Below are 23898 nucleotides of genomic sequence, written 5' to 3'. Positions count from 1 at the left end.
TTCTAAATAAATCATAGACAGTGTCACCAGCAAAGCACCCCCACACCATAACACCTCCTCCTCCATGCTTTACGAACCTTTAATGTCTGAGAGTTGGCCGTTGGACCAGAGCTTGCTAGCTACAGCAGAAAAAAACACTATGCTTCGGAGGGGGAGGGGCAGGTAGCCTACACACAGACACACACGCAAAGATTTTCAGCTGGCTGGCAGACACTGGAATACGTTTCTGAGTGATAAAGTGAGGGCTTTGCATAGGCGCTTTGTTACATTTTTTGTGGGACAAAGAAAATAAAAAAACACATTCCCAGAACGTAAAAGAATGTTAATAACCTGTTACTATGATTTTAAAATAACGTTTTATAGATCACTTTTGTTCTCGGTTATGATTCTGTTCCTCAAAAATGTTTGTTCTTCTCAGGTATTCTGTTCTGTTCTCTGAAATGGTTCCAACCCCTGGTACAAACATACTTTGATTTCATTTGTATCCCAAAATATGGATTTTTTTAACTACTTCTGCATATGAGTGTATAAAACGTATGAGTTTTGTCCCAATATTTTTCTTACATTTTCAATAAATTGTGTTCTGTTTTAATTCCATGAACTATTGAATTGATGCCATGTAGCTCTGCCATTTAAAGTAAAATATCAAAAATGATATTTGACAACTAGGCTCCAGACAAAGAGCACAGTGCCTTCGGAAAGTAATCAGACCACTTCACTTTTTCCACATTTTGTTACGTTACAGCCTTATTCTAAAATGAATTTAAAAAATAATATTCCTCAGTAATTTACACACAAAACCCCAAAATGAAAAAGTGAAAACAGATTTTTAGAAGTTTGAGCAAATTTATTAAAATTAAAAAACATAAATACCAAATGTACATAAGTATTCAGCCCCTTTGCTATGAGACTCGAAATTGAGCTCAGGTGCATCCTGTTTCCATTGATAATCCTTGAGATGTTTCTACAACTTGGAGTCCACCTGTGGTAAATTCAATTGATTGGACATGATTTGGAATTTCACACACCTGTCTATATAAGGTCCCACAGTTGACAGTGCATGTCAGAGCAAAAACCAAGCCATGAGGTCAAAGGAATTGTCCGTAGAGCTCCGAGACAGGATTGGATTGAGGCACAGATTTGGGGAAGGGTACCAAACAATCTCTGCAGCATTGAAGGTCCCCAAGAACACAGTGGCCTCATTAATTAAATGGAAGATGTTTGGAACCACCAAGACTCATCCTAGAGCTGGCCGCCCGGCCAAACTGAGCAATCTGGGGAGAATGGCCTTGGTCAGGGAAGTGACCAAGAACCTGATGGTCACTCTGACAGAGCTCAAGAGTTCCTCTGTGGAGATGGGAGAACCTTCCAGAAGAACAAACATCTCTGCAGCACTCCACCAATCAGGCCTTTATGGTAGAGTGGCCAGACGGAAGCCACTCCTCAGTAAAAGGCACATGACAGCCCGCTTGGATTTTGCCAAAAGGCACCTAAAGGACTCTCAGACCATGAGAAACAAGAATTTCTGGTCTGATGAAACCAAGATTGAACTCTTTGGCCTGAATGCCAAGTGTCAAGCCTGGAGGAAACCTGGCACCATCCCTACGGTGAAGCATGGTGGCAGCATCATGCTGTGGGGATGATTTTCAGCGGCAGGGACTGGGAGACTAGTCAGGATCAAGGCAAAGATTAATGGAGCAAAGTACAGAGAGATCCTTGATGAAAACCTGCTCCAGAGCACTCAGGACCTCAGACTGGGGCGAAGGTTCACCTTCCAAAAGGACAACGACCCTAAGCACACAGCCAAGACAATGCAGAAGTGGCTTGGGGAAAGTCTCTGAATACAGTACCTTGCAAAAGTATTCATCCCCCTTGGCGTTTTTCCTATTTTGCTGCATTATAACCTGTAATTTAAATTGATTTTAATTTGGATTTCATGTAACGGACATACACAAAATAGTCCAAATTGGTGAAGTGAAATGACAAAAAATAACTTGTTTCTAAAAATTCTACAAAATAAATAACGGAAAAGTGGTGTATGCATGTGTATCCACCCCCTTTGCTATGAAGCCCCTAAATAAGATCTGGTGCAACCAATTACCTTCAGAAGTCACATAATTAGTTAAATAAAGTCCACCTGTGTGCAATCTAAGTGTCATATGATCTGTCACATGATCTCAGTATATATACACACACCTGTTCTGAAATACCCCAGAGTCTGCAACACCACTAAGCAAATTGAAAGAATATGGCACCACAACAAACCTGCTAAGAGAGGACCGCCCACCAAAATTCACGGACCAGGCAAGGAGGGCATTAATCAGAGAGGCAACAAAGAGACCAAAGATAACCCAGAAGGAGCTACAAAGCTCCACAGCGGAGATTGGAGTATCTGTCCAAAGGACCACTTTAAGTCGTACACGCCACAGAGCAGGACAATGACCCTAAGCATACTGCTAAAGCAACACTTGAGTGGTTTGTCTTGGAATGGCCTAGTCAAAGCCCAAACCTCAATCCAATTGAGAATCTGTGGTATGACTTAAAGATTGCTGTACACCAGCGGAACCCATCCAACTTGAAGGAGCTGGAGCAGTTTTGCCTTGAAGAATGGGCAAAAATCCCAGTGGCTAGATGTGCCAAGCTTATAGAGACATACCCCAAGAGACTTGCAGCTGTAATTGCTGCAAAAGGTGGCTCTACAAAGTATTGACTTTGGAGGGGTGAATAGTTATGCACGCTCAAGTTATGTTATTCTGTCTTATTTCTTGTTTGTTTCACAATAAAACTTATTTAGCATCTTCAAAGTGGTGGGCATGTTGTGTAAATCAAATGACACAAACCCCCCAAAAATCAATTTTAATTCCAGGTTGTAAGGCAACAAAATAAGAAAAATGACAAGGGGGGTGAATACTTTCACAAGCCACTGTATCCTTGAGTGGCCCAGCCAGAGCCCGGACTTGAACCTGATCGAACATCTCTGGAGGGACCTGAAAATAGATGTGCAGCAATGCTTCCCATCCAACCTGACAGAGCTTGAGAGGATCTGCAGAGAAGAATGGGAGAAACGACCCAAATACAGCTTTTCCAAGCTTGTAGCGTCATACCCATGAAGACTCAATGCTGTAATCGCTGCCAAAGGTGCTTCAACAAAGTACTGAGTAAAGGGTCTGAATACTTATGTAAATGTGATATTTTGTCTCCGTGCTACGCTGTTTGTTGCTGCTTGGCTACCTGTCAAATCTTATTTTAACACATTTGACCAACGTCTTAGTTATTTTTATATATTTTCTTTAACCCCCCCTTTTTTTTCATTCAAGTTTTTCTCCCCGGACGCTTTATCTGGACATGGTTCTACAGGACCTCCACCAGCTGAAGCTAAGTAGTAACTTAACACTATGCCATCTAATTGCAGTCGCTGTACTCATAATATACAGGGAAACTATCGCCTTATGGTGAAGATAGCCATGCTGCAAGCCCAGCTTCAGATGCAATCGTTAGGCAAAGGCAATGTAAGTGTAGGAAAGGATGAATCAGCGTCTGTGCCACCAGTAAGTACAGATAGTTGTATAAATCCCCTCGCAAAGTCCCCGCAGCCAGACAATTTTCTCAAGGCTTCTGGAAAGAAATGCTGTCGGCATGCTCAACCGGTGTCGCTCATTCAGCCGATGGAAACTTTCAACCGGTTCTCCCCATTAAGCAACGAGTCGGAGTCAGAGGCCGAGCCTTTCTCAGGTCTCACCTCCAGCCGTTACGGGGTCTGAGCCACCGAAGCCTCCCACCATTAGCTCTGACAAATTGAAAACCCTAGTCATTGGTGACTCCATTACCTGCCATATTAGACATAAAAAGAATCATCCAGCAATCATACACTGTTTACCAGGGTGCAGGGCTACCGACGTAAAGGCTAATCTGAAGATGGTGCTGGCTAAGGCAAAAACTGGCGAGTGTAGAGAGTATAGGGATATTATTATCCACGTCGGCACCAACGATGTTAGGATGAAACAGTCAGAGGTCACCAAGAGCAACATAGCTTCAGCGTGTAAATTAGCTAGAAAGATGTGTCGGCATCGAGTAATTGTCTCTGGCCCCCTCCCAGTTAGGGTGAGTGAGCTCTACGGCAGAGTCTCACAACTCAATCACTGGTTGAAAACAGTTTTCTGCCCCTCCCAAAAGAGAGAATTCTTAGATAATTGGCCCTCTTTCTGGGACTCACCCACAAACAGGACCAAGCCTGGCCTGCTGAGGAGTGACGGACTCCTTCCTTGTCACGACTTCCTACGAAGCTGCCTCCTCTCCTTGTTCGGGCTGGCTTTGGCGGTCGTCGTCACCGGCCTTCTAGCCACTGCCGCTCCTTATCTCATCATTCCATTTGTTTTGTCTTGTTTATTACACACACACCTGGTTCATATCCACTCATCAGTACCTGTATAAAAGTGTTCCCTCTGCCCCCTTGTCTTTGTGTGTGATTGTTTATTGTGGAGAGTAGTGGAGCTCGGTGAGCTCCTTGTATTTTGTATTACCGGGATATTTTCCCGTGTGCCTTGTATTTTCCAGTGCGCCTGTTTTGTGCACTGGAATGTTTTGACGCGTTCCTGCGTAACTCTGTGGTTGCGGAATAAAGCCTGTTATTCTGTGATTTACCCTCCTGTGCCTGACTCCTTCAACATCACCTCATCACATTCCTAGCTGGAGGGGTACTCTCATCTTATCAAATGTTTTACTTTTAAACTCGGACAAAACAGAGATGCTAGTTCTAGGTCCCAAGAAACAAAGAGATCTTTAGTTGGATCTGACAATTAATCTTGGTTGTACAGTCGTCTAAAAAAAACTGAAGGACCTCTGCGTTACTGTGGACCCTGATCTCTCTTTTGACGAACATTTCAAGAATATTTTAAGGACAGCTTTTTTCTCCATCTTCGTAACATTGCAAAAATCAGAAACCTTTTGTCCAAAAATTATGCAGAAACGCTAATCCATGCTTTTGTCACTTCTAGATTAAACTACTGCAATTCTCTACTCTCCGGCTACCTGGATAAAGCACTAAATAAACTTCAGTTAGTGCTAAACATGGCTGCTAGAATCTTGACTAGAACCAGAAAATGTGATCATATTACTGGCTTCCTGTTAAGGCAAGGGCTGATTTCAAGGTTTTACTGCTAACCTACAAAGCATTACATGGGCTTGCTCCTAACTATCTCTCCGATTTGGTCCTGCCGTACATACCTACACGTACGCTACGGTCACAAGAATTGTCCCTAGAATTTCTAAGCAAACAGCTGGAGGTAGGGCTTTCTCCTATAGAGCTCCATTTGTATCCCTCTGGTGGTGTGGGGGCTGTGCTTTGGCAAAGTGGATGGGGTTATATCCTGCCTGGTTGGCCCTGTCCGGGGGTATCGTCGGACGGGGCCACAGTGTCTCCCGACCCCCCAGTCTCAGCCTCCAGTATCTATGCTGCAATAGTCTATGTGCCGGGGGGCTAGGGTCAGTCTGTAATATATAGTGTTATTCTCCTGTCTTATCTGGTGTCCTGTGTGAATTTAAGTATGCTCCCTCTAATTCTCTCGCGCTCCCTCTCTCCTTCCCCTCCCGGAGGAACTGAGCCCTAGGACCATGCCTCAGGACTACCTGGCCTGATGACTCCTTGCTGTACCCAGTCCACCTGGTCGTGCTGCTGCTCCAGTTTACACTCTTCTGCCTGTGGCTATGGAACCCTGACCTGTTCACCGGACGTGCTATTTTCAACTCTTTCTCGCTACCGCACCGGCTATGAAAAATGTACTCCTGATGCACTGACCTGTTGCAACCTCTACAACCACTGTGATTATTATTTGACCCTGCTGGTCATCTATGAACATTTGAACATCTTGGAGAAAAATCTGGCCTTAATGGCCATGTACTGTTATAATCTCCACCCAGCACAGCCAGAAGGGGACTGGCCACCCCTCAGAGCCTGGTTCCGCTCTAGGTTTCTTCCTAGGTTTCTGCCTTTCTAGGGAGTTTTTCCTAGCCACCGTGCTTCTACATCTGCATTGCTTGCTGTTTGGGGTTTTAGACTGGGTTTCTGTATAGTACTTTGTGACATCTGCTGATGTAAAAAGGGCTTTATAAATAAATGTGATTGATATTTCCGTTTTTAATAAATTAGCAAAAAAGTGTGTGTAGATTGAGGGGAAAAAACAATTTAATCAATTTTAGAATAAGGTTGTAACGTAACAAAATGTGGAAAAAGTCAAGGGGTCTGAATACATTTACATTTTAGTCATTTAGCAGACGCTCTTATCCAGAGCGACTTACAGTTAGTGAGTGCATACATTATTTTTTATACTGGTCCCCCGAGGGAATCAAACCCACAACCCTGGCATTGCAAACGCCATGCTCTACATACTGAGCTACACCCCTGCCGGCCATTCCCTCCCCTACCCTGGACGACGCTGGGCCAATTGTGCGCCGCCCCATTGGTCTCCCGGTCGCGGCCGGTTACGACAGAGCCTGGATTCGAACCAGGATCTCTAGTGACACAGCTTACACTGCGCTGCAGTGCCTTAGACCACTGCGCCACTCGGGGACCCTACTTTCCGAAGGCACTGTATAAAACATTCAAGAAACAAAACAAACTTGTTAAAAAACTAACTAGGCCTACTAAACTGTAATGTTTACATGAATTCTGAGTATTTCCAGGGATGCACAACATCCTGAAATATGTCGCTATCTTTGTCAGAAAGAATACTATATTTCCCTTGACGGAGTGATGCTGTCTGAATGTAAAAAATGGCTCAATTTACCCCACTGTCCTCTATGGGATGTTGGTTGTGATAAGATTCAATAAGATTTAAATGTTTTCCCCAGCTGAAAAAGGTTGAATACCACTGTTCTAAAGGGAAGCTATTTTCCAATCTGAAGTAAACTTTAAATGTTTGGCTATATTATGTAGGTTTATATTTTAAATCTGAAAAGAAACATACAGAAATGGCTGCTTAGGGCCCCACTATTACCAAAGGGCCCCTCCAGATTATTTTTTATTTTTGTACATTTATGTTACAATCCACATAACATGTGTTACAGATCTAATAACCATTTTGTGTCGTTTTTAACACATCACTTCTAAGAGTGCACAGTCAAAATATGACAAACCTCAGGGTCTCGATAAAACTCAACTAAGGTCTTTCTATTACTTTGAGCAAGGTCCTTTTTTTTTCCTTTTCCGATATTGTGCAAACGATCATAAATCAAAATGAGACGCTGGAAAAGTTCCCAGTAGGAGTGAAGAGAAGGGGATTATAATGCCGGCCCTAAGAGCGTCTGCTAAATTATGTAAATGTAAATGTAAATGCATTCACTTATTACCACAACTGGTATCAGGAAATGGATGAAACTCCAGGGGGAGAGAAAGGCTACATTTCCATAATCATTCACTTCCTTTTCTTTATGATGTATTTGAGATTCACAAAATCAGGCTGTATGTTCCAATGAATGAGGTTGCCTAAGTGCCCCTTCTCGCTATCAATGCAATCCCCATGCACCCACTCTCTTTGCTTTAACCAAGACATCCATCTGATTTTATCACATCTCCTTCTCATCTGGTAAAGACATGAGAATAATGCAACCCACCTCCACAACCAAGGCATGTCTGACTGTGGCAAACCTCTAGGGGTCCCCATAACACAGTGCATTACCTAAAGACAATGCAGAGACTTTCCTGACTTACCAAATGGGAGAACGTTCTCACGACCAGGAATAGTTGGCTGTGTGCATGTTTCACAATCCTTCAATTAAGTTTAACATGAGGACAGAGTGTTCTTGCATGACACAAGTAATTTTTCCAACAATTGTTTACAGACAGATTATTTCATTTATAATTCACTGTATCACAATTCCAGTGGGTCCAGAAAACGATGTCATGGCTTTAGAAGCTTCTGATAGGCTAATTGACATCATTTGAGTCAATTGGAGGTGTACCTGTGGATGTATTTCAAGGCCTACCTTCAAACTCAGTGCCTCTTTGCTTGACATCATGGGAAAATCTAAAGAAATCAGCCAAGACCTCAGAAATAAAATTGTAGACCTCCACAAGTCTGGTTAATCCTTGGGAGCAATTTCCAAACGCCTGAAGGTACCACATTCATCTGTACAAACAATAGTATGCAAGTATAAACACCATGGGACCACGCAGCCGTCATACCGCTCAGGAAGGAGACGGGTTCTGTCTCCTAGAGATGAAGGTACTTTGGTGCGAAAAGTGCAGATCAATCCCAGAACAGCAGCAAAAGACCTTGTGAAAATGCTGGAGGAAACAGGTACCAAAGTATCTATATCCACAGTAAAACGAGTCCTATATCGACATAACCTGAAAGGCCGCTCAGCAAGGAAGAAGCCTTTGCTCCAAAACCGCCATAAAAAAGACAGACTACGGTTTGCAACTGCACATGGGGACAAAGATCATACTTTTTGGAGAAATGTCCTCTGATCTGATTAAACAAAAAAAAGAACTGTTTGGCCATAATGACCATTGTTATGTTTGGAGAAAAAAGGGGGACGCTTGCAAGCCGAAGAACACCATCCCAACCGTGAAGCACAGGGGTGGCAGCATCATGCTGTGTGAATGCACTGACTGGTGCATTTCACAAAATAGATGTCATCATGAGGAAGGAAAATGATGTGCACATATTGAAGCAACATCTCAAGACATCAGTCAGGAAGTTAAAGCTTGGTCGCAAATGGGTCTTCCAAATGGACAATGACCCCAAGCATACTTCAGCAGTTGTGGCAAAATGGCTTAAAGACAACAAAGTCAAGGTATTGGAGCGGCCATCACAAAGCCCTGACCTTAATCCAACAGAACATTTGTGGGCAGAACTGAAAAAGCGTGTGCGAGCAAGGAGGCCTACAAACCTGACTCAGTTACACCAGCTCTTTCAGGAGGAATGGGCCAAAATTCACCCAACTTATTGTGGGAAGCTTGTGGAAGGCTACCTAAAACTTTTGATCCAAGTTAAACAATTTAAAGGCAGTGCTACCAAATACTGATTGAGTGTATGTAAACTTCTGACCCACTGGGAATGTGATGAAATAAATAAAAGCTGAAATAAATCATTCTCTCTTGTATTATTCTGAGATTCCACATTCTTAAAATAAAGTGGTGATCCTAACTGACCTAAGACAGGGAGTTTTTACTAGGATTAAATTGTGAAAAACTGAATTTGGCTAAGGTGTATGTAAACTTCCGACATCAACTGTAGATGGATTCACAATATGGGAAAGTATCTACAGCTAGATTTTGAAGATACAGTGGAAATGAATGAAATCCATGATCTAAGCCTATGTATCTGTGAATCAATATAGGGAGAGAAACATGTTGTGGATCCTGAGCCGGAAATAAACAAGTCATATGGAGTAGTGGAGTTTATTTCCGGCTCAGGATCCACAACATGTTTCTCTCCCTATATTGATTCACAGATACATAGGCTTAGATATCATAGAAAAAGGTGTGTTCTTACTCAAGGGCACGATGTTAGTGCAGGTGGTACCTGCTCGTTTCACTCCATTTCAAAATACTTTTCCCCTACTGAACATAACAACATCAGGGTAATCTAATGTGGATTATGTAAAGCTCTTACCAAAGCACATGGTCTCCATGACAACCAGCATCCTGAAGAAACAACTACTTCAGAAAAATGGTTGGCCATGTGTGTTGAACAGCCTGTGCCTATATCACCTTGTGTGCCTACAATATAATCCTCAAATTGCAAATTGCCATTAAATCTGAAGAGAAACATAAGGGTATGTATTCAAGTCTGCTTTTCAAAAGTCCTCACAAGGATAGTAAAACAAGGACATTTCAGACAGGTGGGGACATTCCGTTGGTCCCCACAAGGAAAAATGATATTTTAAGCTTTGAGGTTAGGTTTAGAGTTAGAATTAGGTTTAGGGTTAGGGGTTTTGTTTAAGAGTTGGGGTTGGGTTAGGGGTTAAGGTTAGGTTAAGGATTAGGGTAGGGTTGGGAAAATAGGATTTTGAATGGGAATTGTAATGTGTGGGCGAATAAGGGCATCTGACAACCAAGGGTGAAAGTAAGCCGGAATGGTCCGATACCGAGTACCAGTGAAATAAATAGTGGGGGTATGCCATAGCATAAAACATGATCCTATCACAATAATTAAAACATAGATTTCAAGAAAAGGCTATTACACTCTTTATTACTACCGCATGTCAGTCCCATTAAACATTTGCGAATAGACTTGAAAACTTGTGGAATAAGCTCCAAAGATTTCTCAAATGCAATGCTCCAAAATGCGGTGCGGTTCAACGATAACACTGACATTTTGCCAAGGCAGAGATGAGTGGCCGACGCGCACAAGACAGCAGTGTACGCATCAATTCAGGTTACAAAACGTGTGTACGCCTAATGATTGACAATCACTGGATGTCATTCATAACACTTTTTTTTGTGTGTTTTGTAAGTGATGTCTCTTTGCATTTATCAAATGGCACCTGTATGGATGCCGAAATTATTTTAGAGTGTAGTAATAGTAACGGAAGTCTGGACATTGACTGTAGACCTCACATGTAGCCTTTTATGATATTAACTCCTGCAGAATTAAATGTTTCCCCTCGCAGTAAAATGATAGACCAAATGTACATTTTGTTTCGGGAAAAAGAGTGGAGAAATATGATTTATTTCAGCAACTTGAGAGAATGCGATTGCGCGCTTTAGGGACCTGTTGTGTAGCCTAAACGCGCAATTTCTTTCAGCGACATAAAAGCTGACAGTATTTAATTTCAACCACATAAAATATGCATCCAAACAAACACAAATGAGCACAAATGAAAGAGAGAACTTGACCAATGTCAACTAGATTGTTGATAATTCTATTGATTTATTTGGTATTTTATCGGGATCCACATTAGATATTGTGAAAGCAGCAGCTACTGTTCCTGGGGTCCACACAAAACATGAAACATGACATAATACAGAACATTAATAGACAAGAACAGCTCAAGGATTGAACAATATATGTTTAAAAAAGGCACACATAGCCTACATATACAAAAGTATGTCGACACCCCTTCAAATTAGTGGATTCGGCTATTTCAGCCACACCCGTTGCTGACAGGTGTATAAAATTGAGCACACAGCCATGCAATCTCCATAGACAAACATTGGCGGTAGAATTGCCTTACTGAAGAGCTCAGTGACTTTCAACGTGGCACCATCGTAGGATACCACCTTTCCAACAAGTCAGTTTGTCACATTTCTGCCCTGCTAGAGCTGCCCCGGTCAGCTGTAAGTGATGTTATTGTGAAGTGGAAACATCTAGGAACAACAAAGGCTCAGCCACAAAGTGGTAGGCCACACAAGCTCACAGAAAGGGACCACCAAGTGCTGAAGCGCGTAGCGAGTAAAAATAATCTGTCCTCGGTTGCAACACTCACTACCGACTTCCAAACTGCCTCATCAGCACAATAACTGTTCATCAGGAGCTTCATGAAATGTTCAATGTTTCTAACAGCCCATTGTGACCCCCACCCAGGGGTGAAAGTAGAATTCATTTCTTCCTTGTATGGGACCTCCTATATGTGCACATGCAACATTCTTTATGGGCCTAATCATATAATTACATATATAATCCCTATTAATTCCATAGGATCTCTGTGGGCCTAGTCATTAAGATTTGTCATTTAAACTTTTAAAATGTATTACATTTTATTGTGGCATAAAACAGTGCTTAATTTGAGCCGGATCCTGCCGGAACCTCTCCGTTTTGGACTTTGGTTCCGGAACCTACAGTATTTGTCCGGATCCAGTACCTCTCCTGGCCTGAGAAAAAATGGTCACTTTTTGCAATGTAAAAATTCGAATAAAAGCGATCGAAGTTCATTCGAGCTGCCTCTTCGTTAATTGTCCTGCATAATTTGAAAAAAGTAGATTTTCAGCCCGGGCCTGATATTCTAATAGTTGATTAGGGTTGGGTCGGCACAGGCTGATGGTTTGCGTAACATTGCAACCTATGTTTGAGACCAATGTGTGGCCATGGCTGTGTGAGTAGCGTGTCTGTATCTCTCACAGAACTAGAATGGGATTCACTTTCTATGATCTCCCTCCCTATCTCTCCTCTGAGAGACGTGAGCCTGCAGATGCAGCCTGCATCTCTCCAGCGTTGCTTCATTTATTTCTTTATAGAATCATAGCCACACAAAGGGTTCTGGTGGAGCTGCAGCAACCCTGATACATTTAAATACATTTGCCAATGTTATAGAATAACTGCTGTCTGTTCAGAAATAAATGAAATAATTCAGAATAGCCTACAACACCATGAAAATGCCCATAATTTAGCCACAGAGGATCAGTGGATCCTTTTTTTAAAAATTGCCTCGCTGTGGATTGTTTGTAGCCCAATAACAAGTGTCATGACGTGACTTACTTTAATGTATGACTGTTATTTATCGAATCACCTAACTATGTTTAATTGTCACTCAATTAAATTCATCATGTAACAATTAACTCATTAGGAATTTGGGGCACCATGGAAGAAGTTGTTTAACGAGTTACCATCTCCCGAATTAAACTCTTAGAAGATATATACTGTAGGTCCACAGTGGATTGCGAAACTATTCACCCCCTTAGCATTTTTTCTATTTTGTTGCCTTACAACCTGGAACTAAAATTTATTTTTGGGGGGTTGTATCATTTGATTTACACAACATGCCTACCACTTTGAAGATGCTAAATATTTTTTATTGTGAAACAAACAAGAAATAAGACAAAAAAACAGAACTTGAGCGTGCATAACTATTCACCCTCCCCGAAGTCAATACTTTGTAGAGCCACTTTTTGCAGCAATTACAGCTGCAAGTCTCTTGGGGTATGTCTATAAGCTTGGCAAATCTAGCCACTGGGATTTTTGCCCATTCTTCAAGGCAAAACTGCTCCAGCTCCTTCAAGTTGGATGGGTTCCGCTGGTGTACAGCAATCTTTAAGTCATACCACAGATTATCAATTGGATTGAGGTCTGGGCTTTGACTAGGCCATTCCAAGACATTTAAATGTTTCCCCTTAAACCACTCGAGTGTTGCTTTAGCAGTATGCTGCTGGAAGGTGAACCTCCGTCCCAGTCTCAAATCTCTGGAAGACTGAAACAGGTTTCCCTCAAGAATTTCCCTGTATTTAGCGCCATCCATCATTCCTTCAATTCTGACCAGTTTCCCAGTCCCTGCCGATGAAAAACATCCCCACAGCATGATGCTGCCACCACCATGCTTCACTGGTGGATGGTGTTCTTGGGGTGATGAGAGGTGTTGGGTTTGCGCCAGACATAGCGTTTTCCTTGATGGCCAAAAAGCTCAATTTTAGTCTCATCTGACCAGAGTACATTCTTCCATATGTTTGGGGAGTCTCCCACATGCCTTTTGGCGAACACCAAACGTGTTTGCTTATTTTTTTCTTTATGCAATGGCATTTTTCTGGCCACTCTTCCGTAAAGCCCAGCTCTGTGGAATGTACAGCTTAAAGTGGTCCTATGGACAGATACTCCAATCTCTGCTCTGGAGCTTTGCAGCTCCTTCAGGGTTATCTTTGGTCTCTTTGTTGCCTCTCTGATTAATGCCCTCCTTCCCTGGTCTGTGAGTTTTGGTGGGCGGCCCTCTCTTGGCAGGTTTGTTGTGGTGCCATATTCTTTCAATTGTTTTATAATGGACTTAATGTTGCTCCGTGGGATGTTCAAAGTTTCGGATATTTTTTTATAACCCAACCATGATCTGTACTTCTCCACAACTTTGTCCCTGATCTGTTTGGAGAGCTCCTTGGTCTTCATGGTGCCGCTTGCTTGGTGGTGCCCCTTGTTTAGTGGTGTTACAGACTCTGGTGCCTTTCAGAACAGGTATATGTGTATATATATACACACACACATACATACACACACACTGAGATCATGTGACACTTAAAGTCCACCTGTGTGCAATCTCTAACTAATTATGTGACTTCTGAAGGTAATTGGTTGCACCAGATCTTATTTAGGGGCTTCATAACAAAGGTGGCGAATACATATGCACACACCACTTTTCCGTCATGTATGTTTTAGAATTTTTTGAAACAAGTTATTTTTTTCATTTCACCAATTTGGACTATATTGTGTATGTCCATTACATGAAATCCAAATAAAAATCAATTTAAGTGACAGGTTGTAATGTAACAAAATAGGAAAAAATGCCAAGGGGATGAATACTTTTGCAAGGCACTGAATGCTATTGATGGATTCAAGGTCGTTTTTATTTATCTCAGATTCTCAGTGTGAAAGTAGCCTGTCATTTCGATCATTTGTGCAGTATTAAAAACAACGATTCTGCCAAGTCTCCAGTCATGTAAAATTTTGTAGAATTGCATGAAATGTGTTTATAAAAAGGCCACATTTTTCCCGGACCCTAGAATACTAAAATGTTCCCCATGTGTGCAACTTCTGTAAGTGCCTCTACTCTACTGCTCTATGCCACTATGCAAATGTGATGATATGCATGCAATGCTTCATTATAAAAGGTGATTTTTTCTCTCATGCATTCCGGTACCTCAGAGCTCCCCAGGTCACCCCCCTCTCATGCTCACTTTTTGTTCCGGCACCTTCCGATGTATGAAGCGCTGCATAAACATAAGTCATTATGTTTTCATCTGATTGTCAAAAGGGCTCCTTTAGGCTATCCGCACAGTGCGCACATTCACTTGCAACATATTTCCAGCCTCCAAACAGTGGTGAATGGAAAGAGGCATCTGTTACACAAAACACCAAAAAAGTGTAATGACATTAGGCCAGAATGTATGTGTCCACTGCTGTCTGCACGCGTCTCGTGACGGCCATTCATCCCTGCCTTGGCTGCGTTGTTGTCTAACCACATAGCATTTTGGAGCATAGGCTATAGGCTACCACCCGTTTTCAAGTCCATTCGCTAATTTTTCAGGCCTCTGACATGCGGTAATGATACAAATTGGTGTAAAGTCTACAGTTGTCTGGACATTTTATTTTAATTATTGTGATAGGCTCATGATTTACTGGTACAGCCTACCCCCACTATTTATTTTGTAGGGACACCATGCCAGACTGTACCGCCTTACTTTCACCCCTGCCCCCACCTATGGTCTTATTGTTTTAGGCTTAAGAATTAAAATAGTGGCCATACTTGGGATTGTGCTTCCTTACCCTCTCAAACCATGTCACTCTTAAGGCAGAATCGCCAGCTAGGAGAGCTGGCTCAGCTCCAGTGTCAGGGGCAGTGGGGACAGGTTCACTTTTTTCTCTTTCTCTCCCCCCCCCACAGTTTTGTTATCAGGGTCCGGTTCTTGCAACAGCAACAGGTGCCTACGGTTCCTCACATAGTCGTGTTCAAAATCCCATGTTGAGGCAAAATTCTTAAAGGTCCTGCACACAAACTGGGTCACATTGTCTGTTATCAGATGAAGGTTATTATAGGAAACAAAAACTGAAACAAAAATAAAAACTACAAATTGGAAAAAACTATTTAGTAAACTGAAATAATAATTATACTGAAACTATAAAAACCATCATAAATTATGTTCAGTTTGAGTTTTTTCTTCTATGGGTTTTCAAGCTTTTTTTTCTAATGGGGTTTTCGAGCTTCTGAATCTGGTGGGTAAATGCTGCCAGTAGATGCCAATGTTTCAAATAGGCCTAGCTTGTGAACCACTATCACTAGCTAACAGGGAAGAAATCACAGGGTGAGCATGGAGTGTGACTGGGCCAAACTAGAACAACTTGTGAAGTTGCTGGAGCTGTTCACAATCCACAATGACCAACTTCAAACTGACAGCCAGTCGCTGTCGGATGTGGTGCCGTGCCTACTCAACCTTGAGGTCAACCTTGCGGTCAACTACTGTTGCAAAACAGTTGGCACAGCTCCTCCTGAAGTCACTGCATGAGTGTGTCGCATGCATACTGAATCCTCTAGCAGCCAACTTCGATACAACCCCTGCAGCAGCTTGCCTGATGGACCCAAGTGTTTCTCTGGCACTTCGCTCAACAGAGATGGAACCACTGATATGGGAAGAGTCTTTTCTACTTCAGCAAATCAGAGAGTACAGCCATGGAGCAGCAGGAACCCAGGAAGATGCCAACACGATGAATCCAGCAAGCATCTCGGCCAAAGTGCTTCTGAAATATAGCTTCCTCGCATCAAAGATTTTGTTTGAGGTCACTGTCCAGCCCGAGGGACAACCTGGCAGGGCATTAAGTGCCCCGTGTGAGCTGCGGAAATACCTAGAAAAGGTCAAGGGAGGCATGTTTCGAGTCACCTGTCCAGATCTGGCAGGCAAGGATGTCTGTTTATCCAAAGCTGTGCCTTGTGGCACTGGATCTTAGAAAAATGTTGCTGTTCTAGATAGTGGGCGTTTTATGGGCTCCTGACCAATTCTGCTATTTTGTGTGCTTTTTAAATATATTTTTTTTTACATAATGTCTCCTCCATCATTTCCTATGACCAAAAACGGCTTCTGGACATCAGAACAGTGATCACTAACCTCAATTTGGATGAAGATTTCTACTTCAATGAGTCGGCAGCTCTGGACGTTCTGATTACTCCGGACCAGGCCCTAATCCCCAGGACTCGAAAGAGGAAATGGCGGTGAAAAAGAGGCAGGTGAGGTGGCCTTCTAACGAGATTACGTCAGTGAACAAATAGACCGCCATTGTCCTCTGTTCTGTTGGCGAATGTGCAGTCACTGGAGAACTGGATGAACTCCGTTCGAGACTATCCTATAAACGGGACCTTGGCTGAACATGGACATAGATAATATATACACTCAGTGGCCAGTTTATTAGGTACCACATTCACAAAAATGGATTGTGCCAACAGACAGTGAGTCATGTGGCCGTGGCTTGCTATATAAAGCAGGCAGACAGCCATCGAGGCATTTAGTTACTGTTCAATTGAACATTAGAATGGGCAAAACGAGTGAACTAAGCAACTTTGAGTGTGGTATGATTGTCGGTGCCAGGCGCGCTGGATGCAGTATCTCAGAAATGGCCACCCTCCTGGGCTTTTCATGCACGACAGTGTCTAGGGTTTACCGAGAATGGTGCAACAAACAAAAAACATATGGTCAGTGGCAGTCCTGTGGGCAAAAACAGCTTGTTTATGAGAGAGGTCGAAGGAGAACGGCAAGAATCATGCAAGCTAGCAGGAGGGCCACAAAAAGACAAGTAACGGAGCAGTACAACACATTGTATTTGTCACATGCGCCGAATACAACAGCTGTAGACCTTACCGTGAAATGCTTACTTACAAGCCCTTAACCAACAGTGCAGAATTTAAAAAGTAAGAACATATTTGCTAAAAAAAAAGAAAAAGAAAAGAAAACTTAAGATAAAAAATAACAAAAAACTGTGGTGTGCAGAACGGCATCTCCGAATGCACAACTCGTCGATCCTTGTCACGGATGGGCTATTGCAGCAGATGACCACACTGGGTTCCACTCCTTTAAGCTAAAAACAAGAAGCAGCTCCAGTGGGCACGCGATCACCAACACTGGACATTTGAAGAGTGGAAAAACGTCGCCTGGTCCGACGAATCCCGGTTCCTGTTGTGTCATGCTAATGGCAGAGACAGGATTTGGTGTAAGCAGCATGTCCATGGACTCATCCTGCCTGGTGTCAACAGTGCACACTGGTAGCGGTGGTGTACTGGTGTGGGGAATGTTTTCCTAGCACACCTTAGGTCCCTTGATACCAATTGAGAAACGATTGAATGCCATGCCCCAAATAATTCAGGTTGTTCTGGAGGCAAAGTGTCTGACCCGCTACTAATTTAGATGGGCGTGCCTAATAAACTGGTCACAGGTTTCTCCATGCATCTTCTAGACCGGACGGCAGCCTCATGTAAGACTAAATGGGGGAAGGGTATGTCCTTTGTTAACAGCAGCTGGTGCGCGATCTCTAATGTTAAGGAAGTCTTGAGTTCTACCAAGAGAGGTTTTACCAAGAGGGTTTTCACCTATATTTTTCGTAGCTGTCCATTTACCACCACAAACCGATGCTGGCACTGACACCACAATCAACGAGCTGTATAGGGCCATAAGCAAACAAGAAAATGCACATTCAGAGGCGCTGCTTCTCGTGGCCGGTAATTTTAATGCAGGGAAACTCAAATCCGTTGTACGTCATTTTGAACAGCATGTATGACCATAACTCTATCCTGCTGATTCCTGCTTACCAGTGACACACACAATACGGAAGTGGTCCGATGAAGCGGATACTAATCTACATGACTATTTCGCTAGCACAGACTGGAATATGTTCCAGAATACATCCGATAACATTGAGGAGTTTACCACATCAAATCACCGGCTTCATTAATAAGTGCATCGACGACATCATCCCCACAGTGACTGTATGTACATATCCCAACCTAGAAGCCATGGATTACAGGCAACATTCACACTGAACTAAAGGCTAGAGATGCCACTTTCAAGGAACGGTACATTAATCCGGATGCTTATAAGAAATCCTATACGACCTCCGACAAGCCATCAAACAAGCAAAGCGTCAATACAGGACTAAGATGGAATCCTACTACGCCGGCTCTGATGCTCGTCGGTTGTGACAGGGCCTGCAAACTATCATGGATTACAAAAGGAAACCCAGCCACGAGCTTCCCAGTGATGCGAGCCTATTAGGCGAGCTAAATGCATTCTATACTCGCTTCGAAGCAAGCAACACTGAACCATGCATGAGAGCACCAGCTTTTCCGGACAACTGTGTGATCACGGTCTCCATAGCCGATATGAGTAAGACCTTTAAACAGGTTAAAATTCACAAGGCCGCAGGACTCATCTGTAGCCATTAAATGCTTTGAAAGGCTGGTCATGGCTCACATAAACACCATCGTCCCAGACACCCTGGACCCACTCCAATTCGCATACCGCCCCAACAGTTCCACAGATGACGCAAAGTCTATTACACTCCACACTGCCCTCTCCCACCTGGATAAGATAAACACCTGTGAGAGAATGTTGTCAATTGACTACAGCTCAGCATTCAACACCATAGTGCCCTCCAAGCTCATCAGTAAGCTCAGGACCCTGTAACTGAACACCTCCCTCTGGACTTTCTGAAGGGCCGCTTCCAGGTGGTGAGGGTAGGCAACAACACATCCACCATGTTGACACTCAACATCGGGGGACAAGGGGTGCATGCTTAGTCCCCTCCTGTACTCCCTGTCCACCCACGACTGCATGCACGACTCCAACACCATCATTAAGTTTGCTGACAACACGATGGTGGTAGGCTTGATCACCAACAACGATGAGACAGCCTATAGGGAGGAGGTCAGTGACCTGGCAGTGTGCCAGGACAACAACCTTTCCCTCAACATCAGCAAGACAAAGGAGCTGATCGTAAACTACAGAAAACAGAGGGCCAAGCTCACCCCCATCCACATCGACGGGGCTGTAGTGGAACGCGTCAAGAGCTTCAAGTTCCTCAGTGTCCACACCACTAAGGAATTGACATGGTCCACACACACCAACACAGTAGTGAAGAAGGCCCAACAATGCCTCTTCCCCCTCAGGAGGCTGAAAAGATTTGGCATGGGCCCTCAGATCCTCAAAAAGTTATACAGCTGCACCATTGAGAGCATCTTGACTGGCTGCATCACCGCTTGGTATGGCAACTGCTTGGCATCTGACCGCAAGGCGCTGCAGAGGATAGTGCGTATGGCCCAGTACATCACTGAGTCTGAGCTCCCTGCCCTCCAGGACCTCTATACGAGGAGGTGTCAGAGGAAGGCCCTAAAAAATCTTTAAGAATCCAGCCACCCAAGTCATAGACTGTTCTCTCTGCTATCGCACAGCAAGCGATACCAATGCACCAAGTCTGGAACCAACAGGACCCTGAACAGCTTCTACCCCCAAGCCATAAGACTGCTAAATAGTTAACCAAATGGCTACACAATTACCTCGTATCTCTGCACATCGACTCGGCACTGGTACCCTGTGCATATAGCCAAGTTATCGTTACTCATTGTGTATTTATTCCTTATGTTATTATTTTTCTATATTTCTCTCTCTGCATTGTTGGGAAGTACGATTTTTACTGTTGTTTACGAAGCATGTGACAAATACAATGCTCCGAGACCACACTGGTTTGTCCACATCATAGTACTGGAGCACCGGTTGGCTTGATAGCAGCTCTTTCAGTTTGGTCAGGGCAGCAGCATGTTGCTCCTTCCAGCACCATTCAGGATCCTGATGGAGGAGCTGGCGGAGGGGCCCCGTCTACTCACTGTATTGTGGCATGAACTTACAGTGCTATGAAAAAGTATTTGCCCCCTTTCTAATTTTCTCTAATTTTGCATATTTGTGATACTGAATGTTATCAGATCTTCAACCAAAACCTAATATTAGATAAAGGGAACATAAGTGAACAAATAACACAACATTTACATATTTATTTCATTTATTTCATAAACAAAGTTATGCAACACCCAATTCCCCTATGTGAAAAAAGTAATTGCCCCCTTACACTCAATAACTGGTTGTGCCACCTTTAGCTGCAATGACGCCAACCAAATGCTTCCTGTAGTTGTTGATCAGTCTCTCTTGTCGCTGTGGAGGAATTTTGGCCCACTCTTCCATGCAGAACTGCTTTAATTCAGTGACGTGTGGGTGTTCAAGCATGAACTGCTCGTTTTAAGTCCTGCCACAACATCTCAATTGGGATTAGGTCTGGACTTTGACTTGGTCATTCCAAAACTTCGAATTTGTTGCTGTTTAGCAATTTTCATGTAGACTTAATTGTGTGTTTTGGATCATTGTCTTGCTGCATGACCCAGCTGCGCTTCAGCTCACAGACGGATGGTCTGACATTCTCCTGTAGAATTCTCTGATACAGAGCAGAATTCATGGTTCCTTCTATTAAGGCAAGTCTTCCAGGTCCTGAGGCAGCAAAGCATCCCCAAACCATCACACCACCACCACCATGCTTGACCTTTGGTATGATGTTCTTACTGTGGAATGCAGTGTTTGGTTTTCGCCAGGCATTACTGGAACCATGTCGTCCAAAAAGTTATACCTTTGAATCATCTGTCCATAGAACGTTCTTCCGAGAGTCTTGATGATCATCCAGGTGCTTTTTGGCAAACTTGAGTCAACTTTTTGTCGAGATGGGTCCCATTATGCCTGGCGAAAACCAAACACTGCATTCCACAGTAAGAACATCATACCAAAGGTCAAGCGTGGTGGTGGTGGTGGTGTGGAGAGCCCTGCGGTTGCCGGTGGATGCTCTAAATTGTGCATCTGTAAAAGTATGTGAGGGTTTTAGGTGCCAAGCCAAATTTCTTCAGCCTTCTGAGGTTGAAGAAGCGCTGTTGCCACTTCTTCACCACACTGTCTGTGTGGGTGAACCATTTCAGATCGTCAGTGATGTGTACGCTGAGGAGCTTTAAGGTTTCCACCTGCTCCACAGCAGTCCCATCAATGTGGATAGGGGCGTGCTCCCTCTGCTGTTTCCTGAAGTCCACGATCAGCTCCTTTGATTTGTCAACATTAAGGGAGAGGTTATTTTCCTGGCACCACACTCCCAGGGCCTTCACCTCCTCTCTGTAGGCTGTCTCACCATTGTTGGAATTCAGGCCTACTATTGTTGTGTCATCTGCAAACTTGATAATTGAGTTGGAGGCGTGCGTGGCCACGCAGTCATTGGGTGAACAGGGAGTACAGGAGGGGGCTGAGCACACACCCTTGTGGGGCCCTGTGTTGAGGATCAGCGAAGTGGAGGTGTGGTTTCCTACCTTCACCACCTGGGGGCGGCCTGTCAGGAAGTCCAGGACCCAGTTGCACAGGGCGGGGTTCAGACCCAGGGCCCTGAGCTTAATGATGAGCTTGGAGGGTACTATGGTGTTGAATGCTGAGCTATAGTCAATGAACAGCATTCTTACATAGGTATTCCACGTCCAGATGGGATAGGGCAGTGTGCAGTGCGATGGCGATTGCATTGTCTGTGGGGGCGGTAAGCAAATTGAAGTGGGTCTAGGGTGTCAGGTAAAGTAGAGGTGATAAAATCCTTAACTAGCGTCTCAAAGCACTTCATGATGACAGTGAGTGCTACGGGGCGATAGTCATTTAGTTCAGTTACCTTTGCTTTCTTGAGTACAAGAACAATGGTGGACATCTGAAGCAAGTGGGGACAGCAGACTTGGATAGGGAGAGATTGAATATGTCCTTAAACACTCCAGCCAGCTGGGCCGGCAGCCTTGTGAGGGTTAAAATGCTTAAATGTCTTACTCACGTCGGCCACGGAGAAGGAGAGCCCACAGTCCTTGGTAGCGGGCCTCGTCGGTGGCACTGTGTTATCCTCAAAGCGGGCGAAGGTGTTTAGCTTGTCCGGAAGCAAGACGCGGTGTCCGCGACGTGGCTGGTTTCCCCTTTGTAGTCCATGATTGTCTGTAGACCCAGCCACATACGTCTCGTGTCTGAGCCATTGAATTGCGACTATACTGACGGTTTGCCTGTTTGATTGCATTACGGAGGGAAAAACTACTCTGTTTGTATTCAGCCATATTCCCAGTCACCTTGCCATGGTTAAATGCGGTGGTTCGCACTTTCAGTTTTGCAGTTTTCAGTTTCTGGTTAGGTTAGGTTTTAAGAGTCACAGTGTGTTCAACATCTCCTATACCCTTCCTAATAAACTCAGTCACCGTATCCATGTATTCGTCGATGTTATTCTCGGAGGCTACCCGGAACATATCCTAGTCAGCGTGATCAAAACAATATTGAATCGTGGATTCCGATTGGTCAGACCAGCGTTGAATAGTCCTTAGCACGGGAACTTCCTGTTTGAGTTTCTGCCTATAGGAAGGGAGGAGCAAAATGGAGTCGTGATCAGATTCGCTAAAGGGAGGGCGGGGGAGGGCCTTGTAGGCATCCCGGAGTTGGAGTAGCAGTCGTCGAGTGTTTTAGTAGCGCGAGTACTATAGTTAATGTGTTGATAGCGCTTCAGTAGCGTTTCTCAAATTTGCTTTGTTAAAATCCCCAGCTACAATAAATGCGGCCTCAGGATATGTGGTTTCCTGTATGTTATCACAATCACACCATGCGTGATATCCTGAGAACTCAGCTTTGCTGTATGGACAAAGATAGTATATCCCAAGAGAGCCATGTTTCCGTGAAACAGAGTATATTACAATCCCTGACTTCTCTCTGGAAGGAGATTCTCGCCCTGAGCTTGTCTACTTTATTATCCAGAGACTGAACATTAGCGAGTAATATACTCGGAAGCGGTGGATGGTGTGCGCGCCTCCTGAGTCGGACTAGAAGTCCACTCCGAATACCTCTTCTTCGCCGGCGGTGTTTTGGATCAGCCTCTGGAATCAGTTCAATTCCCCTGGGGGTTACGAACAATGGATCCAATTCAGGAAAGTCGTATTCCCGGTCGTAATGCTGGTGAGTTACTGCCGCTCTGATATCCAAAAGTTATTTCCGGCTGTTTGTAATAACACACAACATTTCCTTGGCTAATAATGTAAGAAATAACACAAAAAAACAAAATACTGCAAAGTTGCTTAGGAGCTAGAAGCAGAGCTGCAATGTCTGTCTGCACCATTTTCACAGTAGAATGTATCATCAGCTTCATATTCAAGTTTACATTCCAGTTCATTTACTCTGCTGAAGTTCTGTGCTCTAGGCTGATGAGCTAGGCTGATATGCATAAGTATGGTATCTGTTACTGTTAGCATAGCTGCCGGATGGTTGCGGTTGTGCTCGTGGCTGCCTGGACCTACAGCACTTGGTCCCTCTACAAAGACGAATGCTTCCAACTTTTCCACGCCGTCTGGTCCAGCCAAGTTTAGCAAATTGTACGATTTAACTTTCTTTGTCTTGTCCAATAGACCTGCATTGCAGCATAT

The sequence above is a fragment of the Coregonus clupeaformis genome, unplaced genomic scaffold (genome assembly GCF_020615455.1).
Source record: "Coregonus clupeaformis isolate EN_2021a unplaced genomic scaffold, ASM2061545v1 scaf0318, whole genome shotgun sequence".
Taxonomy (NCBI): Eukaryota; Metazoa; Chordata; class Actinopteri; order Salmoniformes; family Salmonidae; genus Coregonus; species Coregonus clupeaformis.
Note: the sequence above shows the minus strand (reverse complement) of the source record.